General features: G+C 37.9%; 1 long non-coding RNA gene across 4 annotated transcripts in view; it reads right to left on the bottom strand.

Annotated features, from left to right (window-relative positions):
* Positions 1–18,964, bottom strand: part of LOC106847275 (uncharacterized) — a 107,193-nt gene that overhangs the window by 58,204 nt on the left and 30,025 nt on the right. For 3 of the 4 annotated variants that reach the window (XR_011501871.1, XR_011501869.1, XR_011501870.1), the window contains exons 2-4: positions 18,628–18,756; positions 18,171–18,300; positions 801–1,022 (exon numbers count right to left, since the gene is read on the bottom strand). This is a non-coding gene — a long non-coding RNA (uncharacterized lncRNA). The remainder of the gene's footprint in view (positions 1–800; positions 1,023–18,170; positions 18,301–18,627; positions 18,757–18,964) is intronic. The other variant, XR_011501872.1, reaches the window with a different exon arrangement.

The following is an 18,964-nucleotide window of genomic DNA, read 5'->3' as shown; positions in this document are numbered from 1 at the left end:
TTTCACAATACTAAATCATAGATTATACATAGTGAAGAGACTGAGAGGTAATTTCGGGTTCCTCTTCAGAAAGGGGGATCAGAGAGATTTTTAAAAAATAATAACCATCAAATACAGTAATGGCATACACTCTGAAAATATTGTTTATTGCAAGCCATTTATTATGTCTGTTACATTTCAGGAAAGATAACCAGTCAATATTGCAATCTTAAACATAAACTTGCAGAGTGCTAAGTTCTCTTCCCAACTAAACTTCAAAACCCTCAAAGATGATTGTCTATAATAAATGAAACAAAGTAGTTTACTCATGGCTCAAAGTGAGACTTTGAAGTTCGATTTTAAAGAACATATTTGGAAGTAGTTCTCAAAAAGAATGTTATTTAGGAGAATGAAAGGAAATATTCAATCTTTTTAAATCTTACTTTTCAGTCTCTCTGAGAAATGCTTTAATGCTCCCTTTGATATGATACGATTCATATCGCCCCTTTAAAAAACATAACAACAAAAACCTCTTTAAAATCAGCAATTCAAAAATTCTATAATCCCACGATCTATGTCCATTTTGGAATCATGACACCATAATGCTTGTAAGGATGCCATTATTTTATGTACCACAGAGAAAGGAAAAAATACCACTACATGAGTTATAACACAATGTTTTCTGTAACTTGGAACTTGTACGACGTACTTACTGAAATGGCTTTTTAGTACTTGTTGAAGTATAAGTTTTTATCTCATTTTTATGCAAACGAAAATGTAAGCCAAACAAGCTGGTTAAGGTGTCCCTGAACCTTACTCACATTCCAAGTCCCCTTTCAAAATATTTTCAACACAAAGTCGCGGGTGACCGTGTTTTCCCACAAGATACTGTCATCTATGTCATCAAGAGGGATGGTTGTGCAACACTGTCTCTGGAATCTTATTCCAAGTTGCTGACGCTCATTCTGCAAGTTTTCACGCACATGGACAAGCAATGACAGCTACATCAGGACAAGATACAACTTGTTTCCAGGCATGTTAAACTGTGAAGAAAAAATGTAAATATTAGAATCTTTGAACAATATCTTAAGAGCTAAAATATAGTAAAGAAATTTGTTCTATAGCACTAGTTTCTTACAGACAGCTTGGAAGTTCTTCACTGCTCATCTGAGCTTGTAAATCTGGAGTTTCAAAAAGTGTTAACTCCACTTTAACAGTTTAATTTAGAGCTTAAAAAAAAAAACAGTCGTGCTTCTACTGCTTCTTTTACTGTAGTGACGACGTCAGCACCAACAAAGGAACCGGCACTAGCATCTTTACCAGATGCTGGAAAACCACCAATTTATTTGCACTTACATCTTAGGGGCTATTAAATTTACATAGAACTGAACTCATCCTATTCCCACATTCCCAAGGGGGGAAGAAAGTCCTTGCTTCTCAGAGGTTATAAGTAAACATAAGATGGGTTTTTTGGGGGGGAAAAATTTTCTTCTTATTTCAAGTTTATAGGCTGATTTCTGGAAATTAGGTTCAAATTTTCTGAGGCTGTAAACACTGAATCAAGCACATACTCTTGAAGTAAACATGCTAGGAGTTAGACTAGTATAATACAGATGATTAAGGCATTGCTGTGCTCACTTTTGGAAGTTTATACTTAAACCAGAGAAAATCAGCTACAAGATGAATCTAAACAAATATTATGCCTGAATATATTATATACACTGAAATTTCAGTTTTTCAGCTTTTGTAGCAAGAATGACTCAGATCAGCTTTGAGGTTTTTCTTTTACTCGCCAAAAATCACACAAAGTAAAAAACACAGAAACAGCTAAATGTTTTCTAGAATTTACATGTAAAATGTTTTAAATGCTAAATTCTGATCCATGTGCCAGTGGGAAAAATCACATAAATGTGCAACTAGATTTTCAGGCAGGGAGGTTAGGAATAAAGAAAACAGCAAGTGATATATATGCTTCACTAGGCACATCTCTTCATGCATACATTTATTATTTCTTTAAGACATATAAATATTATCAATTTTTTATTAAAGCATGAAAGAAAAGCAACCTGAAATGAGTCAACTGAAAAAAAGAATTGCAATAACTACAAAATACTACAAATAAAACTATGTTAACGTATACCTTTATTTCACATAGGAAAATAGATTTAGCCAGAAGTGATATTCAAAGTATTTGATAACTGCTGGGCACAGACACCGATCAATGAGAGCAGTACTACTGTCAACAACCAGAACAACCTTACAGGGCTGTCCACTGGATACCAAGCCAGCAGTCTGTGTGTGATAATGCTCCACAAAATGGCTCAGCATCCTAATATATGAAAGAAATAAATGAAACATTTCAGTTACTTATTGTTTGTTTGTTTACTTGCTAGAAGATTTTTGTGTTTCCTTGCACTAATCAATTAATGTGGGGAAAAACCTTGATTTCATTTGTTTAGAAAAAACTGTGCACTTTTTCCATTGATGATGAAGGAATGATGAAGACATGGTGGCCAGCTAGTTAAATTTCTAGAGACGATAGAAGGATCTGATAAAGGGAGAAAAAAAGAATTCAGAAAAATGACAACAAAGAAGAAAGACGGCCAACGAGAAATTCCTAGTAGCTGTCATGGTCAGAGGACTCCTAAGAACTACTGTCTTGATTTAATCTGCTTTTTTTGTTCTTTCTGTCTTTAATCCTCCTGCACTAACATCAAACGTAAGACTCTGACACAGATAACCTTGTTGTAGTGTAGCTTGGAGGAACTAAAGAACCAAAGCTACGTCCTATACTGAAGAAAGAAGCAGAGTAGAAAAAGGACAGAAACTAAAGAAAATGACAAATAGGAATTGAGAAACCTACAGGAGCAGCAATTTAGAGCACGTTAGAAATTGTCCCACCCCAAACCAAGAATCAATAGAAATATTGGGCAACGTGGTGTGACTCTCACAATACCTACGATGGGAGTTGGTCTATTACATTTGGATATATACAAAAAGAAGTAGGTCATACCAGAAAGCTCGAGTACTTGGGACATCTTTGCTTTACTATATAATACTTTACTACATAATAATGCTTGTCATTAGTTGTTTTATTTCTCAGTGTCAAAGAATCTGAAAAGCTACTTTAGAATAGGTACAGATTTATGGTTTATCTGGTACAAATGCTGCTTTTCTAATTTCTATTCTTTTAGAAATGTACACTTCCAAGTTACTCAGATCTTTGACTCAATTTTTTTTTACCACGTTTCATCATTTTAAGATATTAAAGGTTCCCATCAAATAAACCGAAAACCTCCTCTCTCATCCTAAAAAATACAGCCAAATCAATCAGTATTATTCTTACTCAAATGCATGGAGAGGCTGTCACATATTTATGGACGATTTGAATGGAAATACAGAAAAAGAACATTCTTGATGTCAGTAAAGCATAATCACTCATATGGACCATAACTGACTCTGAAACCAATTTCTTCGTCAATGTTTGTATAGGAGATGGCTTGGAAATGGGCCAACTCTTTAAGGCCCACCTGTGTCAAATCAGAGCCTGGGAACTACTCTAGAGGTAGGAATTATGTGAGGCAGATAAAATTTTTATTTACTTCTTGGAATTCTATTCCATGTCTAAATTTCTGACATAAAAATTCTCAGAATGTTGTTATTTAGAATATTTGAGTGAAGTAAGCAAGTGGGACAAAACAAAAGGTTGAAGAACATTATGAATCTCCACATCAAATAATGAGCCTTGATTTTTGTGAGGTAATTTATCTGCCAATAAAATAACCTGGAATGCAAGAAGGAGGTAGACCAAATAAAGAACAGATATTAAATAGAACAAAGTTGAAGAGCTGCAGAGTCCTAAGTGGAAGTCCAGTCATCGCTGTTTCAGAGCACAGGCTGTAAACATTCTCAAGAGAGAAAACGAAGATGATTTTGGTCTCTCTGGGTATTAACAACATAATATCCGTGAAAAAGCGACACATACTTGTAGGGAGTCATTTGACTTTCAACAAGTGCTTCATCGTCTTTTGCTAATCCTAAAACAATTTAATTTAACAAAATTCTACTGGTAGAGGCCATTTTACAACTGATTGGTTTTTGTATACTGATTTTGTGTCTCGAGAACGTGCAAAATTCACTCATTAGTTTGAATAAGTTTTAGTGGATTGCATTGGATTTTCTAAGAGACAATCTTGCTCCCTGTCAATAAAGACAGTTCTACTTTTTCCTTTCCAATCTGTATGCCTCTGGGGTTTTTTCCCCTTTATTGCACTGTCTAGATCCTACAATATTGAACAGAAGTGGTGAAAACAGACCACTTTCACTTATTCCTGATCTTAGAGAGGAAAATACTTAGTCTTTCATCATGGAGTATAATTTTAATTGTAGGCTTTTTATAACTCTTTATCAGCGTAAGGAAATTCCCTTTTATTCCTAGCTTTCTGAAACATTTCAATCAGGAATAGATACTGAATCTTGTCAAACACTTTTTCTGCATCCCTTGACCTGATCATGGTGTATTAAATTGATTGATTTCCAAATGTTTAACTTTGCATTCCTGGGTTTATCTCGGTCACTAGGTATTATCAGTTCTATATAATGTTAAATTTGATTTTTGAAAATTTTGTTAAGACTTTTTGCATCTGTGCTAATCATGGATATTGGTCTGTAGTCTTCTTTTCATGCAATGTCTTCGTCTGATTTTGGTATCAGGGTAGTCCTGGCCTTGTACAATAGTTTGGGAAGCCTTCACTCCTCTTCAAATTTTGGAATAATTTACATAAAATTGATATTATTTCTTACTTAAATGCTTTGCGGAATTCAACAGTGAAGCCAGTTGGGCATGGTTTTTTCTTTGTGGGAAAGTTTTTAACTACAAATTCAATTCCTTTAATAGATACAGGGCGATTCAGGTTATCTATTTCCTCTTGAATGAGCTTTGATAGTCTATGTCTTTCAAGGAGTTTGTCCATATCATTTATCATATATTAATTATTAGCATGAAATTGTACATAATGTTGCCCTATTATCTTTCTTTATTGATATATAATTGACATATTGTATGAGCTTTATATGTACAACATAATGATTTGATATATGTATATATTGCAAAATTATTACCCCCAATAAGTTTGGTTAACATCCATCACCACACTTAGGTATAATTTTTTTTTCTTAGGATGAGAACTTTCAAGATCTACTCTCTCAGCAACTTTCAAATACACAATACAGTATTGTAAACATGGTCACCATGCTGTACCTTACATCCTCAGGACCTATTTATCTTGTAACTGGAAGGTTGTACCTTTTGACCCCCCTCACTCATTTTGTGCCCCCACCCCTACCCCCTAATTCTGACAACCACCAGTCTGTTCTCTGTATCTATGAGTTCAATTTTGTTATTTTTTTTAATTCTGCGTATAAGTGAGACCATCCAGTATTTGTCTTTCTCTGTCTGACTTATTTCACTTAGCATAATGCCCTTGGGGTTCATCCATGTTGTCATAAATATCAAGATTTCATTCTTTTTTTATGGCTGAATAATATTTCATTGTGTGTGTGTGTGTGTGTGTGTGTGTGTGTGTATATGTATATGTATATACCACAACTACTTTATCCATTCATCCATTGATGAACATTTAGGTCATTTCCATGTCTTGGCCATTGTAGATAATGCTGCAATGAACATAGGAGTGTAGACATCCTTTCGAGTTAGTGGGGTTTTTTTCTTTGGATATATCCCAGAAGTAGAATTACTGGAACATTGGGTAGTTCTAATTTTTTGGGAAACCTCCCTTCTGTTTTCCAAAATGCCTGTACCATTTTACATTCCTACCAAGAGTGGACAAGGGTTCCCTTTTCTCCACATCCTCACCACCATTTGTTATTCTGATCTTTTTGGGAACAGCCATTCTAACAGGTGTGAGGTCATTGTGGTTTTGATTCACATTTCCCTGGTGATTAATGATGCTGAGCACCTTTTCATGTATCTGTTGACCATTTGCATGTCTTCTTCCTTATTATTTTTTTAAATATCTGTATAATCTGCAGTGATGTCACCTCTCTTTTTTTTTTTAAAGATTGGCACCTGAGCTAACAACTATTGCCAATCTTTTTTCCCCCCTGCTTTTTTCTCCCCAAATCCCCCCAGTATATAGTTGTATATTTTTTTAGTTGTGGGTCCTTCTAGTTGTGGCAGGTGGGACACCACTTCAACATGGCCTGATGAGCGGTGCCATGTCCACGCCCAGGATCTGAACCAGTGAAACCCTGGGCCACCACAGCGGACCGTGCGGACTTAACTGCTCGGCCATGGGGCTGGCCCCTCACCTCTCTTATTCCTGATATTTGCAATATGGGTTTCCTCTTTTTTTTTTCCTGATCACTCTGACTAGAGTTTTACAGTATTATTGATATTCTCAGAGAATTAGTTTTTGGTTTCATTGATTTTTCTCTGTTATTTTTGTTTCCTTTTTATTTAATGGATTTGCTGGTATTTTCATTATTTTTTTCTGCTGCTAATTTTGGGTTTCATTTGCTCTTTTTCAAGATCCTTAAGGTTAAAGTTTAGGTCATTGATGACCTTTTCTTCCCTAAAATATGCATTTAGTGCTATAAATTTCTCTTTACATATTGTTTAGCTGCACTCTATAAATTTTAGCTGTTGTGTTTTAGTTTTATTCAGACCAAAATACTTTCTAATTGTTCCTTTAATTTCTTCTATGAAGCATGGTTTATTTAAAAGTGTGTCATTTAGAATACCTTTCTATTATTGATTTCTAATTTAATTGCGTTAGGGTTAGAGAATCTATTTCATATGATTTTAATCTTTCTAATTTTACTGAATCTTATTTTATGGCTCAGCATATGATCTATCTTGATAAATACTTGCTGTGCACTAGAGAAGAATGTATATTCTGCTGTTATTAGTTGGAGGGTGCTATAACTGTCATTTAGTTCAAATTGGTGGATGCTGTTGCTCAACTCTACAACCCTCCTAATATTCTGGCTTCTTATTCTATCAATTGTTGAAAACAGGTATTGAAATCTCCAACAATCATTGTGAATTTATCTATTCCTCCTTACAGTTCTATTAGTTTTTGTTTCATGTATTTGGAAATTCTGTTATTAAATACATCAATATTTAGAATTGGTGTGTGCCAGTGGTACCATAAAGTGGGGTGCTGCTTTAAGAAATTCCTAAAAATATGGGAAGTGGCTTTAGAACTGAGTAACGAGTAGAGGCTGGAGGAATTTTGATTGCATGATACAAATATGGACATCAAGGGTGATTCTGATGCCAGCTCAGAAAGAAAAGAGGACAGCTATAGAGAAAGCTATTATCTCCTTAGAGAATACATAAATAATAATGAGTAGACTCTTGGTAGAAATATGCATGGTAAAGGCCATTCTGGGAAGGTCTTGGATGGAAATGAGGAACATCTTGTTGGAAACTGGAGAAAAGGTGATCCTTGTTATAAAGTAGCAAATAACTTGGGCAAATCATGTTCATGTTCTAGTGTTTTGTAGAAGGTAGAAGTTCCAAGTAATGAAATTGGATATTTAGCTGAGGAGATTTCTAAGCAAAGCATTGAAGGAAGGGCTTGACTCCTCCTGGCTACCTATAGTAAATTATCAAAGGAGAGAGACAAATTGAAGAGAGAATTGTTAAGCAAAAAGGAACCAGAACTTGGAGCTGAGGCAAAATCTCAGCCTTTCTATACTGAAAAAATGAGATAGATTGTTCTGAAGAGAACACTAAGGGTGGGTCTGAGCTATCATTTGATAAAGAGCTGATGAGTCTGACTCATGAACTTAATCAGCCATCTCAGCAGAGACCAGGAATAAACAGAGGATTGTACCAGCAAAGACACTGCCAGTTTGAACTAAAGAGGACAGAGAAAGTGGGAGAGAATGAAGGCTGTTGGACTCCTTGGATTTTACAAGATGGGACCATAGAGCTATTCATCTGTGAATATATTCTTCAAGAAAAGGGAAGGGAAGAAGCATCCCAAAGGTGATTCAGAGATCATCAGGGCTGCCACTCCCGCCACAGGCCCAGAGGAAGAGGGGAGAGGGCAGCCTCCACCTTGGTCTCAAAGGCTGGGACCACTACCCTCACACAAAGCCCCCCATGTGGGTGGGTCCTCCACAGAGAGCCTCGGCCCTGCCTAGCCAAGGGGGTGGGGTTGACCCACTGAGCTTTGGGAGTGACTTTGCCAGACCAGTGGGCCTGGAGGGAAGAACATTAGGCCAAAACAGATTATTCTTGCACCTTAATATCTAATGGATTTGCCTTGCTAAGTTTTAGACTTCCTTAGGGCCCAGCACTCCTCCTTTCTTTCCCATTTCTTTCTTTTGGAATGGGAACGTGCATCCTATGTCTGTCCCACCTTTGTATTTTGAAAGGGAATAATTTATCTGGCTTCACAGGTTCACAGTTAGAGAAGAATCATGCCTCAAGATGAATTCTATCTTGAGTTTCACTCGGATTCGATTTAGATGATATTTAGATGAGACTGGACTCCAGACTTTACAGTTGATGCTGGAACAACTTAAGACTTTCAGGGCTGTTAGGATGAAATGAATATATTTTGCATGCAAAAAGGACATGAATTTTGGGGGTCTGGGGTGGAATGTTGTGGACTGAATGTTTGCGTGCCCCCAAAATTCATATGTTGAAGCCCTGACCCCTGATGTGATGGTGTGAGGAGTTGGGGGTCGTTGGGAGGTGATTAGGTTTAGATGAGGTCATGAGGGTGGAGCTCTCATGATGGCATTAGTGCCCTTAAAAGAAGAAAAAGAGACACCAGACTTTCCTCGCTCTGCCATGTGAAGACACAGCAAGAAGATAGCCATCTGCAAGCCGGGTCAAAGGCCCCCTGATCTTGGACTTCCCAGCCTTCCTAAGTGTGAGAAATAAATTCCTGTTGCTTAAGCCAGTCGGTCTATGATATTTGTTTCTGAGAGCCCAACAGACTAAGACACCCAGTGGTATGTCTTGATAGAGCTTAGGAAATTAGAAGGTTAAAGCTTGTTACAAGGGATATGGTCTTCCCTAGCACTTAGCATGGTGCCTGGCACACAGCAGACTCCCCAGAAACCTGTCATTTTGAATGAATGTGAGTTATGAAAAAGAATTCTCACGGAAAGATAGAATAAGCAAACATTTTATGGATAAGAAATTCTATGTTGGAAGACAGGTTACCATGTGCTGAAATAAACAAGAGGGACGTGGATGGTTGCCCTGGGTCTTACAGAATCTTCACCAGTGGAAAGGAGTAGGAAAAAACATTCCAGGAAGAGAGAATTGTAAGAAAAGAAGTGGAAAGTGGGATGCATGAGGTACATAAGGTTAGTGTGTAAGTCGAGTTGCTTGCAATAGAAAATTCACATAGAGAACTATAAGAGATAATATAGGACAGGGCCATTTAATTAATATTGGGTAGGGACTTGAACAGCAGGCTATTGCACTGGAACATTATTATAAAGTACACTAAAGAGTTTTCAAGAAGGGATAGATATTAAATGAAGCTTCCACTATACAGTGCTTCATTTTTTCTGCTTCTTCTCCAAAGCTGAAGCAAGAAATGCAGGCTCCACTCCGTAGCAGTTTGCAATCTCAATACCACTATCAGACTGGCCTCTTAACATCTGGTGATCCAGCACTGACAGCTGGATTTCCTTAGTCTTATAGCTGTCTTTCTCTCTCTACTTTCTGCGAGGTCAATTGGCCTAAAATCCCAGCTCCCCCTAGATTCATCCTATTCCATCTCACCCCACACACAAACTGTGTAATTAGGATTCTGTCTCGAACCTAAGCAGATAACGAGGAGTCCCTCGTCCTCTGCCTCAACTATGAGAAGCCTTTCTCTTCACACGAATACTGCCCTCTGTACTTGTTTCCCACTGGCAAGGGATGTGGCAAATGGGAAGATTTTGTGATATGCACTGTGACTTTCCTGACTTCCAGAATTGCTACTTAATATCTTTATTGCTATTCCCCAGCAGAAAAACATGGTTCCTAGGGCCGGCCCCATGGCCAAGTGGTGAAGTCCACATGCTCCACTTTGATGGCCCAGGGTTTCGCTGGTTCGGATCCTGGGCGTGGACATGGCACCGCTTGTCAGGCCACGCTGAGGTGGCGTTGCACATGCCACAGCTAGAAGGACCCACAAGTGAAATATACAACTCTGTACTGGGGGGATTGGGGGAGAAAAAGCAGAAAAAAAAGTGGTTCCTATTACTATAATTGTCCACTTGCTGCTTAAGCTTCTGAGCTCGCCATGGACCAGACTACACATGGAGTCAACTTGCCAAGGCTCAGTTTCACTTACTGCATTTTCCTCCCTCTCCTCCTTGGTTGAATATCACTGTAGTCCCAGGATATCTCATACCTATGCCCAACCAAATTTAACATAGCCACCATCCTGTCCTTTTAAAAACTCCTTTAATAACTTGTCAATATGTACTGAATAAAATCCAAACAACCTGCTCCCAATTGAAGTTTCTCAACAATCTGGTCTTAAGTTTCAATTATCTATTACTGTCCAACAAATCTCATCACTGAGCTGCCCCTGGAATATTACTGATCTTCTCCCTACATCTGGGCTTCACCTGACAATTCTTTCTTAACCAAGCATAACCAGCTACCTCCCCTCCTTATACTAAAATCATATTCCCATTTCAAGACCCAACTGAAATCTTACCTTCCTTCCAAAGTGGTTGATTTAAGGGTACCCTCCCCAGGCTGAGGAAGAGGACATAAAGAGGTGACAGAAGCTACACTAGGAGAGAGTGCCACAGAGGAAGGGACCTCAGACATGATAGATTATAAGTCCTCTTGAGAGGGAAGCCATAAAGAGCACATGCTCATCCTTTGTCCAAGAGGCCTTGTAGACTTTTCTCCTTTATCAAACAAGAACTAGCTCCTCGTAAAGCCAAAAAGCATTGTTTGTATTACCCTAAATTCCCTTTTTAATTAGTGATGGTAAGATCAGAAGCAGTGCAAATGAAAATGGCATAAAAACACAGCCTATCACTTTTAGAAGTGTTAATGAATGCCCCGTGGATTTTTTTTTTTAATTGCATGAGAACAGACAAGGAAATGTCTCCATAAAACTGTCGCTTCTCAGGGAAAAGTGTTAATGCTATGTAAATTACAATTTGAAAGTCTCCTTAACTGAAATCAGCAACACCAAGAACTGTGCATAGGGAAGACACAGCTCACCAGCCCTGAGAACAGAGCTGTCCAACCTGCTGATCACTGTAGGTATCTGTAGCTTAGCCATTGTAGGCAACTCTCTCATTTTATGTTACAATGTCAGCAAGGAGTTCTAATCGACTTCAAAGAGATTTTCCCGACTTCAAAGAGATTTTCCCTGGTTGGGAACCCATGATGGGGGCAGGGTGGAGGGAGAGTGGGGCACAAACTGGGTTTCTTTCCTTGAGAAAATTTCAACAAGGCTAAAGAATTCTTAAGAAATGGAAGTAACTGCACATGCACCAGTAAAGAAACTTCTCATCCAATATGATTCATAAATTTTTCCATTAGACAAATACAATTTTTAAAAAGTTTGAAATGAACTTTTTTTTTAGATTTAGCTACAGATATTAAAACATAAATTTAGTACCATTCCTATTCTCTTTATATTATTCAAATATTAAAAAGGTGATTGTATTTCCATTCTTTTTCTCATTCCTTCCCAGCTTCAGGCAAAAGCTTTTTAATCATATTATCCTCTGGTAGCACAGTTAAAAGAAATCATTAGTCACAGTGTGTATAATCTTTATAAATTTTATCTTAGCATTAGTTAAGAGAAAGCCTGAGGCTTTTCAACCTGGAAAAGATATACTGCTCTGTTAAGAATTAATAGATGTATATTATGGAGATATAATTGCTTTAGGGGACCAGCTAGAACACTGAAGCAATTTTAAGAAGAAAAGGAATATTTTACATAGAGAAATGCAAAATCAATAGTTTAAGCTAAAAAAACAAAAACAACTTTTTTGTTTACTTGGAGTAACATTTTCTATACAGAGTGAGTCACCATTTTTCAGAAGTATACATCACAGTTTCACTTATTTGAGAAATATTTACTGAACACTTGCCATGTGCCCTTTGTGTAATGAGCTGTGCAACTTGTGGAAGAAACAGACACAATGTTTACCCTCAAGAAATACTGTCCTACTTACGAGGAAGAGGAAGACCAACAATCTAAATATCAGCTCCGCGTAAAATGATACATACTGTGATAAAAACTATTTACACAACGCCACAGGGAAGGAGAAAGCAAACATTTACTAAGCTGTGGTAGTGAATGAAAAGGGTGTTTGAAGAAAATTTCATAGAGAAAGTGACCTTGAGCTAGATAGACCTTGAAAGATGAGAATGATTTCATTAAGCAGAGAAATAAACAAAAGTCGCTCTGGACAGCGAGATCAGGCTGAGAAGAGCCAAAGTTAGGTGACTCAAAACAACCTTGTGGGCGCTTTACGTACTCTAGCGCTATGCTTCTCAAAGTGTGGTCCAGAGACCAGCAGGAACAGCATCCCCGGGAGCTTATTAGAAATGCAGAACCTCAAGTCTCACCCAGATCTCCTGAATCAGGGTCCGCATTTTAACACGATCCCTTGGAAAGCTAAGGACATTAAAATTTGAGAAGCACTGGTCCAGAGCCTAGCGGAGGGAGAATGATGTCAGAGATGAAGATGCAGAGACAGGTAGATGTCCTTGATGTATGCCATGAGGTTTATACCCAGCAGAAGGATTTAAGAGTTTCTTAAGCAAAGGAGTGATAGGATCCGTGACTTATAAAGATAGTTCTAGTGGCAATGCGGAGATATGTTTGTGTGAAAAGAAAATTGGACACAGGAAGATCAGCTATGGGGCTGCAATAACATGAGGAGAATGATAGCTACTATTTATTGAGTGCCTACTACATGCCAGACATTGTTCTATAAACTTTCTATTCTATATCTTCCCATAATCCCCATCCTGCAGCTAAGAAACCATACAGGAAAGATTTTTAAAAATTGCCCAAAATTATATAACAAGTAAGTGGCAGAAGAATTTTAACCCCAGTCTAATTTCAAAATTTGAGCTCTACCTCCAAAATATACCCCAAGTTCACCTCCTTCACTTCATCTGCACCCTAGTGGATAGTGTCCCCATCTTTGAATGACCTCGATAGTCTGCTGTAAGCTTCTACTCTTGCTTGCTATCATCCATCTGTTATGCAGCAGTCCAAATGATCTTTTAAAAACAGAAATCCTCTACCTAGCATCGAACATAGAATAAAATATAAGTGTTTTATCCAAAGCCCACAAGTCCATAATAATTTGGTCTCTGCCTATATCTGAGATCTCATCTTGTAACACCCTCTTACACCACTGCATTCGGTCTACTATGCAGTAAATAACATGAAGCTTTTTTGCCATCAAGATTTTGCACTGACGGTATGCTTTGCCTAGGTCACTCTCATCCAGCCCTTTGCATGATGATTGGCTCGAAACCGATAACTTGTTGCTGTCAACAAGCAGGGCTCATCTCTCAGGCTGTGTCCCCTGCAGACCAAGTTCCCTGTTTGCAAAGCAGCTGCTGAGCCTCTCCCTCCTCTTCTAAGCGCATTAGAGCATCTTGTTGGCTCCATTCAGTGGCTATTTTCACAAATGAGTAAAAATTATCAGGATGATTTTGCATTTCCCATTTTAGAAACAAAATATCAAGTGGTGGAAAAGTACGTGGAAAAGGAGGAACAGTAATAATACACATTAAAACATCTTCCCGCTCAACTATAATGGCTCTCACTTTGAATTAAACCTGAGGGGCAATGGTTATCTGGCAGCTTGTTTTTTTCAAGCGGGCGAAGCAGTTCTCCACTGAATAGCACTCAGTAATCTGCCTCGGTCTAGGACGCAAGGATGAAAGGTCAAGAAGAATGTGCACGAAATTCACATTAAAACTCTCTTTGCACACTACTCGGTGATTTAAAATCAGTTTGTATACTTTTTATCCTATTTGCTTACAGATTAATCCTATGAATTAAACATTAGGCAATCAAAACTCTCTACTGTGTTGTTATCACCATATATTCCTTCATTCTCTTTATATTTAAAAAATAAAAAAGCCCTCTCTTGAACCCATTTCTCTCCCGGTACTAAATTACGTGCTACATTTTGTACCAAAACCCCTGCAAAGACCTGAAGTTCACCGCGGTCTGCTTTTGCCTGCACTGTTCTACAGAAACTGCTCTCAGCAACTTCAATGAAATTGAAAAATTCCTTAAAAAACCCAAAGTATCAAATCTCACTCAAGAGGAGACAGATAACTTGAACAGTCCTATAGCTATTAAAGAAACAGAATTTGTCCTTAAAAACCTTCCAACAAAGATAATTCCAGGTCCAGATATTTTCACTAGTAAATTCTACCCAGTCTTTAATAAAGAAATATTATAAATTATATACAACTTGTTCCAGACTCTAGAAGGGGAGAAAACATTTCTTAATTTATTTTACAGAGGCAGCTTTACCCTGAAACCAACACAGATGACATTATCAGAAAAAGAAAAGTACAGACCAATCTCCCTTATGAACACAGATGCAAAATTCTTCGACAAACCATTAGCAAACCCCATCCAGCAATACAGAAGAAGGATGATCCATCATGACCAAGTGGGGTTCTTACCAGTCTATAAGGCTGGTGCAACATCTGAAAATCAACCAATGGGACTTCCACTTGCATTTAAGATTGAGTGCGAGAGGCTAGATTGACACTTCCTCATGAGACAACTGAAAACATATGAAATATATGACAAAATATATGAAACAACAGCACTCAGGACATTGGGTATCAGGCAATGACGGGCAGTGATCCCTCAGAGACAGGGAGCTGTTGATGACCTAGCTCACAGCCTGAAGAAAGTTTCCAGGACATGGACCAGGGAGGGGGACGTCAGACAGAGCCCAGGCATCTGCTTGAGCTGAGGAAGCAGAGCTGGGAGTCCAGGGGAGTGAAGGTGGCTAAAGTTTGCACCAGGGTACTGAATGGGACAAAATTTTGCACAGAGAAATCTCCTGAGATCTGCAAATGTTTCCACTGAGTATTCAGTCTAGTACTGACCAGTACAGACCTGTGAGGAGACTATCTGAGGGCAGGTGGAAAACCGCATGAAAAGATTAGAAAGATAAACAAACACACAGATAAGGAGAACAGATTGGTGGTTACCCTAGGGGAAGGGTGAAAGGGGTAAAGGTGGGCCTGGCCCATAGCTGAGTGGTTAAGTTCACATGCTCCACTTTGGCAGCCCAGGGTTCAACAGTTCAGATCCTGGGTGAAAACCTAGCAATGCTCATCAGGTCATGCTGAGGCAGAGTCCCGCGTAGAAGAGCCAGAAGCACCTACAACTAGGATATATAACTATGTACTGGGGGAGCTTTGGGGAGGAAAAAAAAAGAGGAAGATTGGCAACAAGTGTTAGCTCAGGGCCAATCTTCCTCACCAAAAAAAAAAAAAAAAGAAAAGAAAAGAAAGAAGTTAAGGGGCATAGTGTACAGTGACAGATAAAAACTACACTATTGGTGGTGAACACGATGCAGTCTATACAGAAACTGATATGTAATAATGTACACCTGAAATTTACACAATGTTATAAGCCAATATGACCTCAATAAAATAAAAAATAAAAAAGGTTAGAAGAAGCAGCATCCAGAGGCCAAACAAGGTCAGGAATAAAGCCTCTCCAACCATAAGACTGTAAAATCACGTAATCAGTGGTCGTTGGTAAGGGTTGTAAGAAGGTTCTTACCTCAGTGGTGGGTGAAAATTAACTCTGGACTAAATACAGCTCTACTTCCGCCTAACCAAGTTTAAAAGCAAGACTCAGATCAAATGATTTCCAACTAACTGTCCTAGAACAAGCACAAGAATATTCAAAGGAATACAAAAATATTCAGCACCCAAGGTAAAATGACAGTGTTTTATATCAAATACAGGCATACAAAGAAACAGGAAAATATGGTCTATAATGAGAAAAAAAGAATCAATCAATTATAACTCACACATAAATGACACAGATGATAGAACTATTAGACAAGGACATTAAACAAGTTTTTTTTTGTTGTTTTGAGGAAGATTAGCCCTGAGCTAACACCTGCCATCAATCCTCCTCTTTTTTTGCTGAGGAAGACTGGCCCTGAGCTAACATACGTACCCATTTTCCTCTACTTTATATGTGGGATGTCTACCACAGCATGGCTTGCTAAGAGGTGCCGTGTGCGCACCCATGATCTGAACCAGCGAACCCCGGGCTGCTGAAGCAGAATGTGCGAACTTAATCACTGCACCACCAGGCCAGCCCCCAGACTAGCTTTTACAACTGTTTTCCTGATGTTCAAGCAGTCAGAAAAGAGATTGAACATATTATGTAAAACATAGAAGATATAAAAGTGACCCACATGGGATGTCTAGAGATGAAGATTATAACATCTAACAGCAAAAATATATGAGGTGGGATTAATAAATTATACATGGAAGAGAAAAAGATTAATGAACTTGAAGACAGAGCAATAGAAACTATCCAAAATGAAATATATAGAGAAGAAATATTGAAAATGTTAACAGAGTATTTGTCAACTGTGGGATGACCATAAGCTACCAAATATGCACATAATTGGAGTCTCCAAAAGGGTGGAAGGGGGAAATATTTGCAGCAACAATGGCTGAAAATTTACCAAATTTGATTAAAGTCATAAACCCATAGGTCTGAGAAACACAACAAACCACAAGAACAAGAAACATGGAAGAAAAAAACATACAGCAAGCACATTATAATGAAATTATTTAAAGTCAGTGCTAACGAGGAAATCTTAAAAGCTACCTGAGGACAAAGACAGATTTCATACAGAGGCACAAAGATAGGGGGTGATAGGTGATTTCTAGTAGAAAATAATGAAAGCCAGAAGACAAGTCCAGTAATATCTTTAAAGTACTAAAAGAAAAGCACCATAAACCTGAGATTCTTTACCCAGAAAAATATCATACAAAAATCAAGGCAAAATAAAGACTTTTTCAGGCATATGAAAGTTGAAAGTTTTATCACTAGAAGATCATAAACTTCAAATAATGTTGAAATCCTTCAAGCAGAAGTAAAATGATACCAAATGGAAACTGGTCTCTACGCAATGGAATGAAGAATGCTGGATATGGTGATCATGAGGCTAAATATAAAGATTTTTTTTTCTAAAGGATTGGTTCCTGAGCTAACAACTGTTGCCAATCTTCTTTTTTTGTTTTTTTTTTTAATTGCTTTTTCTCCCCAAATCCCCCCAGTACATAGTTGTATATTTTAGTTGTGGGTCCTTCTGGTTGTGGCATGTAGGATGCCACCTCAACATGACCTGATGAGTTGTGCCATGTCCGCGCCTAGGATCCGAACCAGTGAAACCCTGGGCCGCCGAAGCAGAGCACACGAACTTAACCACTTGGCCACGGGGCTGGCCCCATAAAGAAGATTTTTTAAGTTATTATTTAGATATCTTAAAATATAATCATCTGCTCAAAGTAAAAATGATAACAATGTATTAGGGGCTTAGTAGCATACGTAGAAGTAAAACGTTTACCAACAATAGCACAGAAAGGGAAGTAATGGAAGTATACTATATTTAACGTTCATATTCCATATGTAAAGTATTAAAACATCCCTTGGAGGTAGGCTGTGATAAGTTAAAGATGTATATATTCACTGTAAAATAACCACTAGAACAATACAGCAGAGGGTTATAACCAGTAAGCTAAGGAGGTGAAATGGAATCCCAAAAAAGTACATAATTAATCCATTTGATGACAAAAATAAAAAAGAGGTGGAAAGAAATAGCGTAGATATCTGATATAAGAGGTTAATTTTGGAATTTCATAATATTAATTTCTTGCTCTTAGTGCACTGAATTATATTTACAATAATATAATTTTCTCTCTACCTACTATATTATAATCACTTCAAATGTCGCAGTCATTTAAAAAAGTAAATCAACACATTTTCTTATGGACTACATTATATTTTAAATTATAACATTTGTTTCCAAGTCTAATCAAAGATTTTTCTTTTTGAATTATGATCATTCTCAAACATTCTCAAACAATGCTCAAATTATCTCTATAGAAAATAAAAAATATAAAACAGATGTGTCAATACCTCATAAAATAAAATGAGCACATATCCTCCAAGTTACATCTAGCTTCCAGACAACTGGGCAGGAACATTCTGTAGGGGCATCAAGAATGCTGACAACTGGTCAGTCCCATTTCCTTCTCTGTAATTCAAACTGGAGACAAAAAAAAACCATGAAAGTCAAATGGCAGGAAATTTGATTTGACCTTTCTAACTAAACCTTCTGTTATCTAAATTTGAACCTTTTCACTGACTAGTAGGTTATCTATATAGCAGTATCAATTATCATTTTTTGTTCAAGGATGAGACTACATGTGTTCCTGGTACTTCCTCTGAGGATGGCTCAGTCTTCTGAATCAGCTGCCTCTTCGCTAACTACTTCAGATTTGAGGCGGGGGGTGGGGGGTGGGGAAGGGCTGGCTAAAATGATTTCTCACATATTGATAGAGAATATATCTCCTGGGAGGGGAGCTCCATTTACCTGGCTATCGGTTCCATGTGGCAGTTTATCCACTGAAGCCACCTTTCTGACTTCTGCTCCAACCAGATGAGGAATGATTAAGAGGGAGGCTTGTACTTATTGGCTGTGCCGGTGGCAAAGAGCGTAACCCTGTGTAAATTAGGGGTGCACACCAATTAAGCCATAGATCTCAAGAAATCCACATTGTTATTTTACCCAGGTAAAACTGGTAGATTGATTAATGAACAAACTACAATTATTGGAGGCTTCTATTATGAAAAGAAGTCTCACTTTTGGACTAAGCAAGGTTGAAGTACCACTCAAGAACCCATGGAATCCAGAGGCTAAGGTTCAATTT

The sequence above is a fragment of the Equus asinus genome, chromosome 3 (genome assembly GCF_041296235.1).
Source record: "Equus asinus isolate D_3611 breed Donkey chromosome 3, EquAss-T2T_v2, whole genome shotgun sequence".
NCBI lineage: Eukaryota > Metazoa > Chordata > Mammalia > Perissodactyla > Equidae > Equus > Equus asinus.
This window is presented reverse-complemented; position numbering and strand designations above follow the sequence as displayed.